This window comes from Condylura cristata, unplaced genomic scaffold (assembly GCF_000260355.1).
Source record: "Condylura cristata isolate star-nosed mole 26May11 unplaced genomic scaffold, ConCri1.0 scaffold00001, whole genome shotgun sequence".
Lineage (NCBI taxonomy): Eukaryota > Metazoa > Chordata > Mammalia > Eulipotyphla > Talpidae > Condylura > Condylura cristata.
In genome coordinates this window covers 35,726,318-35,740,021 of record NW_004567102.1, presented here as the reverse complement: position 1 = coordinate 35,740,021, position 13,704 = coordinate 35,726,318, and positions in this window count along the sequence as shown.

Sequence of the window (13,704 nt, the reverse complement as noted above, 5' to 3'; positions counted from 1 at the left end):
CCTTAATAGTTCAACATTTGATAACTAGCTAATAAATTCTCAAAAATGCTTATTGAGCAATTGGCCCAGTAGCTTGCATGCATAGACTGGAGACTTGGGCCAGGAGGATTTTGTTAGAAGAAAGAGATGTATTGCAAATTTATTGGCAAGGAGACAAATCTGTGCTCCTAATCAAGAAGGGGAATAAAGTTAAGTTTGGGGAGTCACAATTGCAAATAAAGGAGTTAAATTTTATTGCCTGAAAAGTGGGTTGGAGCAAAGATGTGGACTTTGCTGAGGCTGATTGGCTAGTCACAGGGCAGCTCAGATATGAATTTCTGTTGGTGGATGCCTCAGGGTAACCCCCTCTGCATTTGTGTCTGCCAAATCCAACCCACTCCTCAGGCTCTTGAGTCTGCAAAAACAGAACAGAAAAGTTTAAATAAGCTGTGTGTGTGTGAAAACAATTTTAACCATTTAAACTCCATTACTTAACTACCAGAGTTGCCTCTCTGGTTAACTCAGCTGCTAAAAACCCTGTCTATACTCTCCCACTGCCCCCAAGAATTGTTACTTACCTTTTTTTTAGGTAGGAGCTCCCTTTGAAATCTGTGGAAATCTGCAAATTCTTACTATAGGAAAAAAAACACACACACCTAAGTGTATGTGTATAGTTGTGTAAAATCAAGAACTTGTAGATCCTTATTGCAAGCTGCCCATGAGATTATTATTTTTTTGGTTACACTCATGTCAAGCAAGAATGAAGTTGCATTAATATGTGACTCATTTCACTAGCTCCCTAGTTTTTGATCCACAACAGGCATACTAGAGGGGAGAGTCTCAGGGACATGGCTGTGTGACTGAATTTCTGTTAGGCTCAATTTCAGGCTATCACTTTTAAAATACAATAAAAAATGCATTGGAAAACCCAGCTGCTGGAATTTAATTCCTCAGGTATCTGAAATAGACGTCTGTCTTCTGTGTTTGAGTCTTGTGTCATTTTTTCATTTTTGTTGCTATAATGTTTTTAATGGTCACTTTCATTTGCATAGTCTTTATCTGTCACGAGACAGTGGCCGTGGGGCCCTGGGCAGTCACACCAGCCTTCCCCTGTGACATATCATTGCTGGGGGCCTGTAGTTGTCCTGTCAAAAGGTCACTTTCTTGCTCAGTTTCTTTCTCAACAACAGATAGCAAGGCTCTCCTATCTGAGTTTCGAATTCTTTTACACAGCTCTCCAACTGCTGTGTGTAATGTTTTCTTTTTGTTGATTAAAAAAAGCCAAAACAGATTCATTCATGAAACTATACGAAGATTATTTTCCTTGGATCCATTTCTACCATTTCGAGTTGTCATTTTCTCTCATTTACAAGACTAACATTCAGTCAGCCCTGCTGTCTTCCAGTTTAGCCCCAAGGCAAAGTGTGGGGTTGGGGCCTCCTTTGTCCTTTCCAGGGGTCTGTTTTCCTGAATAAGAGATAGGACAGGCACTGACATGGAGAAGTCAAATCTAATCTGTCCAGGAATTTGGAATTTCCTGGACCCAGAGTGTTTGTCTGAGTGGGTGCTCTGGGAAGGGCTTTTTCTTTCACTTTACTGTTTTCCCCTAGGCTGGCATCACTTTTTGCTAATTCAGATGGATTTTCCCAGTCATTTGACAATGCTTAATGCCTTCCTTTTTAAAGATCTTGTGTACATTTTACAATGGCCTCTGGCCATTGAAAGGTTGGAGCTAAGTACTATAAAGCTTCATGTGAAAATCTATTGTCCGTGGTCAATAGAAATTTTAGATTCAGAATCTAGGTGTCTGTTTACAATGTGGCATGGACTATACCCAAAGTTCTAAATTCAAGGAGCAGAAATCCCATAATTCCCAAAGTGCTATAATAGCACTGTTCTCACTTTATGTTATAGATAGAGGATTTGGAATTTCGACTTGTTAAAATAACATAACTAAGGCTTGAAAATGGATAGCAGTTTCCAAAAATGATAACATTTTCTCTAGCTTTTCCCCTTTTGCTTAAAATGAAAATATCACAAGTCTTGGGGGAAATCACATTTAAAAGTTCTTTGGGAAAGAGAAAATACAGAAGGCCAATAAGCATGTGAAAAAATATTCAGCATCACTTGTAATAAGGGAGATGCAAATTAAAACCACAGTGAGATACCACCTCATCCCAGTGAGAATGGCACATCTTCAAACACCTAGCAACAACAAATGTTGGCAAGCATGTGGAGAAAAAGGAACTCTACTGCACTTCTGGTGGGAATGCAAACTAGTACAACCACTATGGAAAACTGTTTGGAGGTTCCTCAAACTGCTAAACATAGAGCTTCCTTATGACCCAGCAATCCCACTCCTAGGCATCTACTCAAAAGGCACAAAAACACTGATTCAGAAAGATACCTGCACCCTCATGTTTATTGCTGCTTTATTTACAGTTGGAAAGACATGTAAACAGCCCAAAAACCCAAAAGTGGATGACTGGATTAAAGAGATGTGGTACATATACACAATGGAATATTATTCAACAACCAAAAAAAAAAAATACATGCCTTTTGGAGCAACATGGATGGAGCTGGGAAAGATCATGCTTAGTGAAATAAGCCAGAAAGAAAAGGAAAAATACCAGATGGTTTCACTCATAACAGGAGTATAAAGGACCAGGGGAGAAAATAATAATAATAATGAACAACTGTATAGCAGAGACATTTTGTTGGGGTGGAGTGGGGAATGGGATCAAAAACAGTGGGGGGAGGGAAGTGCACTGGACTATGGTGATGGCACATGAGTGATTTGGTGGTGCAAAGCCCAAGGGGATTACAATTGAGATGGAAAAAATGTACAAAATGTGTAAAAATAAACTGTTAATATTATTTTTTAAAAAAAGTTCTTTGGAAAAATAATTTTGTGCAGGAATTGGACCTTTTGATACATATTTACTGTGACTCCAGGTGTCAAGTGAAACTCCTAATGAAATCTTGCAAAATTTGCTTGTTTTGTGGGTGGCAAATAGTGCCACCAAATAAGATATTGTCTTACCAGTCATTTATTTAACTTAAGTTCACTGAGGGGATTATAACTTATAATAGTGCCATAAACCAATAGCATACAGGATGTTTCTTAACAAGCCAATAAAAGAATAAGAGTCTCCAAACCAATGATAGAGTAATTATATACTTGTTCTAGGCTAAGAGGTGGATGAAATAAAGTCCTAATTTAGTTGAAGTGTCCTTTTCTATGAGTTTGTTCTCAGAAGAGTCCACTTAACTAAGAGCTGATGTCCAGCTCATAGTGCAAGTGGTGGTGAAATGTTCCTTGGTGCCGGGGCACGATGCCAGCAGAATGAAGGCACTGGTGTTGGCAGACAAGATGCTCTTCACAAGGCCACTGTATGATTTTCATCACTGCCAGCAAATAGCAACCTTGTCTCGGCAGGAGCTAATGCCCCAAGGTCCTTGGAGAACTACTTAGATCAGCAAAGAGTAACCTTGTGCAGACCAAACACCCTCAGTAAATGCTCACTCTTAGTACTTAAAGCTTAATTGTCTCTAATGTCACCGTTGCCCTATTTCCATATTGACCAATGCTCAGTAGCAGGAAAATTTTGATGACATCATTCTGCATATGTTCATAAAGATAGAAAGTCCTAATATCCATCTTCAGTACAGTTTCATCAAAATAAGTATGTGTGTATGCCACATTTTCTTGATCCACTCATCTGTTTGGGAATTTAGGTTGTTTCCACATCATGCTTATTGTAGATAGTACTGCAACAGACTTGAGAATGCAAATTTCCTTTTGTATGTGTGTTTTTGTATTCTTGGGGTAAGTACCTCAGGATGGAATTGCTGGGCACAGAAGGTTTATGTAAATAACACAGTTTCAGCATTGTGAGAAGCCAAGAGATGGATAAATGCCACTCAACTTTGTTCTTCAAAGCTCCTAGATCCAAATGGCAACTTCAATTTATTTTATTAATTAATTAATTAATTAATTAATGCATACAGAACTGGGTTATAGGCCAGAGATGCAGGGGCGGTGAGAGGATTCACCAGAGACATAGTGGGGAGCAGAACAGGCTGACCGATGAAGTACATTGCTGAGTGGAGCAGCAGGTGGGCCAGGAGAAGTCTGTGGCACCATGTGGGTCACCCCTGGGGCGAGGATTGAATTCATGCTGAATTGGCTTTAGCTTCTTAGTGCTGCGCTTTAACCCGTTGCACCACCAAGGAGGGTCCATATTTTACTTATTTATTTTTAAAAAAGATTTATTTATTCCTATACACACAACTGGGATACAGGCTAGAGGTGCAGGGGGTGTGAGAGGATTCCCCAGAGACAGTGTGGGGAGCAAACAGGCAGATATACTGAAGTACACTGCTGAGGGGAGCAGTGGGTGGGTCAGGGGAGGTCTACTGGGCCATGTGGGTCACCTCTGGACTGGGGATCAAAGTGGTGCTGAAGCAGCTTCAGCCGGCTCCATAGTGCTGTGCTCCAACCCTCTGCCACCAGGGAGGGCTCGGTGACTTCAGCTTAAGTTAATTGAAATAGAAATAAAAAAATACATAGTCAAAATATAGCAGGAATAAACCTTGGACTTACTGAAAGAACTAAATGGTTATGGAGGGATGGGGATAGACAGGAAAAGGTGGCAGAGAGAGGCAGAGGGGATATCGGCATGGTTGGCTTGAAGTGAGTGTAACCCCAATGTTTAAGTAAAAAACATTCTGTTCTTCACTTGCTGTCCAATGTGGTAACCACCAGTCACATTTCTTTCAAGTGGCCAGTAGCCGCATGTGACTCCTGGCTTCTACAGCGTAGCTAGATATAGCCCTGCTCATCATGACAGAAAGCTTTATGGGACGTCACTTTATGGGAGGTGTTGGCAGACTTCTTCTGTGTGAGGTCAAGTAATATATTTTTAGGTTTTGGGGGCCAAAAGGCCAAACTGAGATATCTTGTATCTCTCTGACAGCTACTTACTGTTCAAAATCAGTGATAGATGCTATGTAAATAAATGGGTGTGGCTGTGCGCCAACAATACTCTACAAAAACAGGGGCTGGGCCTGTTTGCTGATCCTGCTTTATAGTGTTAGCTACTGTATGTGAGATTTCTTTGTGACTTTAGCATAAACTCTTCAAATCTGACTGATATTCTATCCCAATTCTGTGGTCAGTAGGCTGTACCTTTGGAATCATTTGAAAAACGTCACACAAAATACCATCAGCCCACACTTACGGTAAATGCAGAGTTAGAGCTTAAAGTCAATCATTTTGGGGTTTGATATTGCCCAGCTTCAACACAACTTTATAATTTTATCAGCTTGCAATTCTTTATCTTTGGCTCTTTTCTCAGGCTCTAAGCATCTTGACAAGGAAGAGCCCAGTTGGACATGTTGAGAGTTTAAAACTGGCATAAGGGATCGTAAGAAATTCAACAAAAAATCAAGTATCATCCATGACCTGATTTAGACCAATCTGATTTTTCATGCCAGTGTTACCAAACGCCAGTCTCAGTTTTCCTCAGCCAATAAACAGAGTTTGAGGAAAAGAAAGTTATTTTATTTGTCGACAGATGAGGAGAGCAGCAGACTCATGTCCGAAAGACCACCGTCCTGCTCTTTGGCAAGTTACAGGGCTAATTTACACAATGGTCAACAAAGAAAAAGGGGAGATGGGCGAGAGTCTGCAAAGGGGAGGGAGTAAAACTGGGATGGAGACCAGTGGGCACCAGCCTTTATTTACACAAAGACAAACAAAAATGGGGAATCAGCAAGAGTAATGGGGGGGAGGCAGGAGCAGCACAGGGAGGAAGAGTGGGTGCCTGTGAGCTTTCTCACTGTTTGCTTTTGTTTGGGATTTTCTTTCCTTGAGCCTAAACCTGTTAAGAGAAGAGAAACTGCAAGGAAAAGGAAAAAAAAAAAAGTAAACCCACAGTCAATTAAGAGCTCTGGGAAAACCAATTCTGTCATAAATTTGTCAAAGGGGGCAAATCTGCAAATGCTTATCTGAGAGCCCATTTGCTGTATCACCAGCTGAATCATTTTTGCAGGGGTGTTGACAGACACCTATCTCCATCCCCCATCCCGCAGCGTGTGAACTGGAAGACAGAGTATTGAACATTACCTGGTTTTGTGATGTTGAGTTTAAGTTCACATGAGTAAATGTATGTTTTCAAATTTTAACTTCTAGACCTTCTGTTAGAGGTCTATGGTTACCTAATTACTTGCAGCATTCCGGCCAGGGCCCCCTTTTTTTATTATATGATATCGCCCCCTTCTGGATGTCTTCTGTCTCTGCACCGTGATACCTGCTCTCTGCCCTTGGTTTGTGATCTCCTGCTGACCTAAAAAAGGAGATAAACGAAGAGAAACTCAAAATTGTTAAAAAAATGAATTCACTTGGGAATAGCAGGAGAATTTCAATTCGGGACAAGACAACTTTAGCAAATTACAGGCAATACCTTTGAGGGTGTGGGGCATGCTGTATTTACAGGCAGCGAAAGGAAGATTGACCTTGAAAATTTCCTGAGCAGACAAAATTAGCTCAGCTACACTAACTCAACCCAGCCAGGTCATTTCTTGTTTATGTCTCTGTATCACGCAATGAGGAAACCAGTCTCTTAATCTTATTAGCAGATGGGTATTTTATATTCCTAGGGCACATAAAGGAGATTTTCCATTTAATAACATCCAGTTTCATTTTAAGTTGAAATTCTCCAGGAGACAAAAGTGCAGAGAGGGAATTTTTTTAGACTTTTAAAATTATTATTATATTAGTTTAGTTTTACATATTTTTGTGCATTTTTCCATCTCAGTTGCAATCCCCTTGGGCTTCCCATCACCAAATCACCCATGGGCCATCACCATAGTCCCGTCAGAGAGGGAATTTTTAAAGTTCCTTTTGTTATTTCATTAAAAAGAAAATACCATATATTTATAATGAGAAAAGATCCAAGTGTGCCAAACCCTTCAAACAAATACCGAACACTGTTTTCAAGGACAAGACTGCGTTGTCAGAATATGAGCACATCACAGTAATGATAAACACCAATGTCAGCATGGAAGTTCTTTCTGGGGAGGAACGTAAATGACAGTGGGAGGGAGACCTTGTATCTATAAAGTTTTATTTATAAAGAGGAACACTAGGAGGATAGTAAGGCAAAATATTTACGTAACACAGTTACTTTGCCATTTTGTGCATGGATGGCCAGATCCTTTTATGACATAAAAGACTGGGGGCCCTGGATACCCCTTGGTCATGTGCTACTGCATCTACTGAACAATCATGTAGTCAGTGGCTAGGATACTCTCTCACTCTTACTCTCAGCCCTTGATCACAGCCCTTTTTCTGAAACACATCCCACCCACAAATCAACTTCCTTTCCTTATCTTCCTAGCTTAGCACTGAATGGCTGTTTGTTTCTACTGTGCCCCTGCCGGATGTGGGTGGCTTTCTGTTTATTTGTGAGAATGAAACTAAATGGTGAGGGTGGATGAGAACTTGCTTTTTTTATGGAAGCACCCAATGTAATGGAATTTTATTAAGCAATAGAGAGGTTTTGCTCCCGCTTACTTCTACTACACTCCCATCACTCTGTTCCAGGACCTGGTGTCTGTTTGATGCACGCTTTGTTAGTGGAGTGCCTGGCAGGGAGGAGGTGGGTGGGACCCTGGGCCCTGGTTATGCATGTGTGAGGACACCCAAGCCCTCACTTTCCATTGCCATCCATGAGAACATCTTCTTCACCTTTAGTGGCACTTCACAGTGTTGCAAGTTCAGAATGCCTCAGGGAGGACCTGCATTTTCAGAATTTTTAAGATATATAGCAGTACACAGTGGGATCTGACGTGTACTTTGCAATTTAGTTATATGATGGAGTGAATACTTTTCTCTAACTTAGGAGGCTGGTTGTTTCATTCCGTTGACTGAAAGAGAGAAAGTAAACATTTGGAGAGGTTTAGTCTTCTATTGACTTTGGAAATGTGGAATGCATGTACATTTTGTGAGAGAAGAGGGCTGCAGGAAGAGGGTAAAAACTCCCCAACCCCTGCCCTGTGGTCAGGTCACTGGGAGGCAGGGAAAGTCCTTACCTTTCTGCTCTCAGATGCTGTTGAGCACAAAACTCTATGTGTGTATGTATACAGTGATAACACCATTAACATCTGGTAGAATTCGTTTTCTGGTCTAGGTAAGTGTATATAAGGGAAACACTCTAAGTCTGCATAAAGAAAAAAAATGGAGAAAATGTTACCTTATTTTTTTCTTTCTCATCCCTTTGAGATAAATAACCAGTCAACATCTGGGGCAAGTACCTCCACATTCCGAATGGTCATATATGCACTTCTTTTTGCTTTTACTGTTGATTTCTTTGGGTTTGGTTTTATAAAAATGAGTCAAACTATATACCTTCAGGAGCTTGCTTTTGCTCATGGCCACCTCTTTGGCAACATGAATGTGGATTTTATTCTTTTGAATAGTTGAGTAACACCCCATTGTCTGGACCTACTGAACTTCATATGATCATTTCCTTATGACTAGACAACTAGCTTCCTCTCAAAGTCTTGACGCTAAAACTATTCTTGCACATACATTTGTATATTTTGATTTACTTCTTCTTTTTTTTTTTTTTTTGTAGTGTAGGTGTCCCAAAGTGGCTTTCCTTGGCAAAGGGGAATGCATGTTTTAATAGCTATTGCCGGCATACCTTCTAACTTTCTGACTACATTTCACAGGTCTGTCCACAGTATAATAATGTCTGTTTCTGACACTCTTACTAGCATTGGATTATATTACTCTTTAATATTTGCTAAACAAATTGCTGATTATACTTGTTTTTCTTAATTGTAAGCTGGAAGAAGAGCTTTCCTGGAATTTAGGAAAAAATCACTTGAGTTCTAGTTACTAGCAGTTTTTGGAACATGAATAGACCTGATTTAAATCCTGTCTCTGGCCATTCCTAGCTGTGTTGTCTTGGGAAACTTAGTTAACTTTTCTAGTTTTCTTGCAATTTGTAAAATTGTTGCAATTATTAAGTAATATACATAGAGCTTATAGCACAGTCTGTAACAGCGATTATAATAATTAGTAAATATCATAATTAATAAATAATGATAAAAGGGTAGAGATATTAACTGAATGCATTTATATTCTTTATTTTATTATTATTCATAGATTATCATTAAGTTATTAATTATAGTTTTAATTATCATTATTACTTGTTTTCATTCAGTGTATTATTGTTCGTCAAGCTATTCAATATTCATTCCTTATATTTAAAGTAGTTCCAATTTTTTTCTACAATTGCCTTATCAGGCTCTATTTAAGCATATGGGGTTTATCAGCTAGGGTGGGCTAGGATAAGTTGTGGCAAAAGCAATTCTAAAATCTCGGCCTAAAAGTTTTACAACAGAAATTTGTTGCTGTCACTAGGTATTCATTGGGGAATCTAAGTCATCTAGTTTTTTTTTTTTTTTTTAAAGATTTATTCATTTATTCATACAGAACTGGGGTACAGGGCAGAGATGCAGAGGGTGAGAGGATTCACCAGGGACAGAGTGGGGAGCAGAACAGGCAGATCAACGAAGTACACTGCTGAGGGGAGCAGCGGGCGGGTCAGGAGAGGTCTGCCTCACCATGTGGATCTCCTCCAGGGCAGGCGGGGATTGAACTCATGCTGAAGTGACTTAAGCTTCTTAGTGCTGTGCTTTAACCTGCTGTGCCACCAGGGAGGGCCATCATCTAGTTTTTACTGGGGTTCTGATGGTGACTGAACATATGGCAAATGCATGTCGATTTATTGGCAATGGAGTCTCACAACAGAAAAGTGTCATCCTACCATGTGACAGGAAGCAGAATTAGGGTATTTGTTTTCTGGTGACAACTAGATCTAGCTCTCTCTTTGGGAGAGCCCCAGAGGGAGAGGAGAATGGCATGGAGACCAATTATTTAACTGTCTGGAGGAACTCAGGGGAGCAAAGAACAATTGGGTGTGGGGAGAAGAGGAAAGTTTTCTCAGAGATGCTGATGCTTGAGATTTAATCATTTTTATTATCATTGAATTTTACAATTAAAGTTGTTTATTGACACAGGTTGGCATATAAAGTTCAGGTGTATAACCAAATGATTTGGTGTTTGTATACTTTGTGAAATGAGCACAAGTCAACATCCATCCCCTCACATGGCTACTTTCTTGAGAGAACGCTGCAGATATGTTCTCTTAGTGACTCTCAAGTGTGCAGGACAGTGTTGTTAATGATTGTCACCACGCAATACAATGCATCCTTAGGACTAATTTAGCTTTATAACTGAAAGTTGTACTCTTATAATTTATCTTTATAACTGAAAGTTGTAACCCCCTTTATCCATTTCACTCACTTCCCCACCCTCAGCCTCAGGCAAGGACCATGTTCCCTGTATCTATGAGTTTACCTTTCAAAAAATTGTTCTAATGAAAGCAATTAATAAAATTACAATTAATCAATAAAAATTGTGGTGAAATACACACGTTAAATTGGTCACATTACCATTAAAAAAAAAGACTTATTTTTATTTATTTTTGCATACAAGAACTGGAGGTGTGAGGATTCACCAGAGACAAAGTAGGGAGCAGAACAGGCCAACTGAGGAAATACAGTGCTGAGGGGAGCAGTGGAGAGACAGAAGAGGTCTGCTGTGGGTTAGCTCCCTGGCTGGGGATTGAACTCAGGTTGTAGTGGTTGCTGATAGTTTGATAGCATTGAGACTTTAACGCTGCACCACACCATTTTTAAGCACATGGTGCCACTAAGTGCATTCACAGTGTCATATGACTGTCACCACCACCCATTCATCCATAGAACTCTTTTCATCCTGCAAAACTGAAATTCTACACCTATTAAATAATGACTTCCTGTTTTCTCCTTTCCCCAGTCCCTGGCAGCCACCACTGTAATTTCTGCTGCAGTGATTTTGACTACCTTTGAGATTTCCCATAAATGTAGTCATACATTTTCTGTCATTTTGTGACTGGCTTATTTCACTTAGCAGAATGTCCTCAAGGTTTCTCTTTGTTGTAGCACCTGTCAGAATTTCCTTCTTTTTAAAGGTTGATTAATATTCTGCTTTGTCTATATACCTCATTTTGTTTATGCATGCATCTGGTCATGTAACCTCCTACCTTTTGGCTACCGTGAATAATGCTGCTACCATCATGGACATGATGATATCGCTTTAGATATCTGCTTTGGGTTCCACCCAAGTGGACTTGCTGGATCTGATGTTTGCCTTTTAAGGGATAAAAGACTCACTAGCAGACCAGTTAGGAAGGGCATGACAAGCAGGGAGAAGCGTATGGGCCACGGTGGAGGAATGAGAGGGTGCCAAGAACTGGTGAGCCCTAGACAGTTTGCTGAGGTTGGAAGATCAAATAGTGGTGGAAATTTTGGAGCCAGCTGGGGCCAGAGTGTGGAGAGCTGCGTCTCTGAGCATGCTCAGGGTCTTGGCTTTGATTCCAGAGCTATGGGGGATGGTATTAATGACAGTCACCCTGTCAGCTGAACACATGCTCTGGAATTTCCACGGAGAGCCCTTCCAAATGAGTTTAAATTATTTGTCCTTAATCGGTCCATTTCAAATAATTTAGAAAGTGTCTAGTATGGTGTTGACACTCAATAAATTACTGAATAATGGTAATTTTATTAGAAGAAAATAGAGGAGGAGAAAATTCCTATGATCTCCAAACTCTTAGTTTCTTTAATGCGCCACAGACTTCCTGCATCCTTTTCCAATTAAATAAAAATGCAATATCAGGCAGCTGTTGTCACAAATGGCCAAATTGCTTTTCTTAAGTGGCCACTTTTATGCCCTTTTCTGCTGCCAGACAGAGCTTTAATAGCATTAACTACACTCAAACAGAAGAAGAAAGTAAATAAAAATTTCCAATAGCTGTTAACTTTGGACATCCAGCATGCAGCAGTCCTGTGCCAACACCACTCACCCAGAGGTCCTCGGACTTGTATCAGAGAAAAAGTCATTAAAATCCTTATAAAGGCAAAAACGTGACGTGGAAATTGAAATATGCCAGTGTTTTATTAAGATCCAAATAATTTGTGTTAAATGTATACATTCAGGTGCTGGTAAAAAGCCACTCGCAGGAGAGACAGATCTGGTAGTCCGAGACTGTGCTCTGAAATGCTGCAACACCCTCCACTGGCTTTCTTCATTTTCAGTTAAGAATGTGTTAGGTATACTCAAGCTGTCCTTTACAGGGCCTTGTAGTGTTTGAAGACAATGTTTGAATTGTCTTCAAAACAGACTTGGGGAGAAGGTGGGTGAAAAAAAGCAAATCTGTTTCAGATGAAACAAGAGGTGTTTCTAAGGGAGTTTGCCCCAAGGGACAGAACCAAATGAATGTATCAGGGGTATTGTTGATGGGGGACAGTCACTTAGTTTCTTTCCCAAATTCCCAACACCTCAGTGGAGGCAGAATCAAAGCTCACAAGTCACAGTTGCACTCCAGAGTCTGCCTTTTCCGCCTGTGTCATGGGACACTGAAGGCTGCGGTGCTCACATCACATTGTAGTTGTGCATCTCAGAGAGGGGTGAAATATGAAGTTCCATCAAATATGAGGGGCCTGTTGGGGAATTCCTACTGTTATTATTCTATGAAGATGGAAATACGGGCTTGGGTGAATGTGCCTGGGAAGGAAGGAGGGAGCAGGGGTAGAATCACTAAATAAGCAGAGAAGAGGCTGAAAGGTTGCCTGTTTCCTACATGGGCATGGTGCCTCCCATTTGCCCTCTTAGGGTGAGTTATGGGTACCCTGAATGCAAGTCCATTCCAGAAAGCTATGAGGCTTCCATCTCTCTTTGTATCCAGTCATCTTCTCTTTGCCAATGCTGAGCTCCTGGCTTTTCTCACTCCTGCTCTGAGGTTGTATCTGGACTTGGTGTTTGTATTTATTTGGTTGCCTTGAGGTTTGCTTCAAGAAAAATCCAGGACTTCGTGAATTTGGCATATTAAAAAAAGTTTGTATCCATTAGTCATATGATCTCAAAAAAATACTGCTAGCTATCCCTATTCCTTCTCCCTAGCTGAGAAGTGATGGAACCTGTAGTGTGTTCAGTGATAGATATAAAAAGGGACAAGTAGCAGATTCAGTGGGAGCTGGAGTGTCAAATATGGTTCCTCTGTTTTGGGGTCATCACTTGTGATCCAATGGCTGCCAGCTTGAGGGATGACGAGGGAGTTGAAGTCTCCCTCCTGGAAACTTTAAGAGGGTTGTTTAAGCTTCTGTGAGCATCACTTTGAAAACCATTGGGCCAGCACTGCATATAAATCCAGTGACACCCAAGGATATGAACAAATCAGCCATTAGCCTCATCCAGAGTCAAGGGTGACTAATTGATATTTCTCTGGCCTTGGCTGGACTTGATTGCATCTAGGTGATGTTGGTTGGTGAGCAGCATGAAATTGGTGATTAGCAGTAGCCATATGAGTTAGGAAAGCCTTGACAATAATATTTATTTTGTTTGTTTATATGTCTTTCTCTTCCAGTCCTTTTTTAAAAAATTTTTTTATAAGCTTATTTTTACATATTTTTGTGAATTTTTCCATCTCAGTTGCAATTCCCTTGGGTTTCCCATCACCATATCACCCATGTGCCATCACCAAAGTCCAGTGCATTTCCCCCCCACCACACTATTTTTGATCCCATTCCCCACTCCACCCCACAAAATAT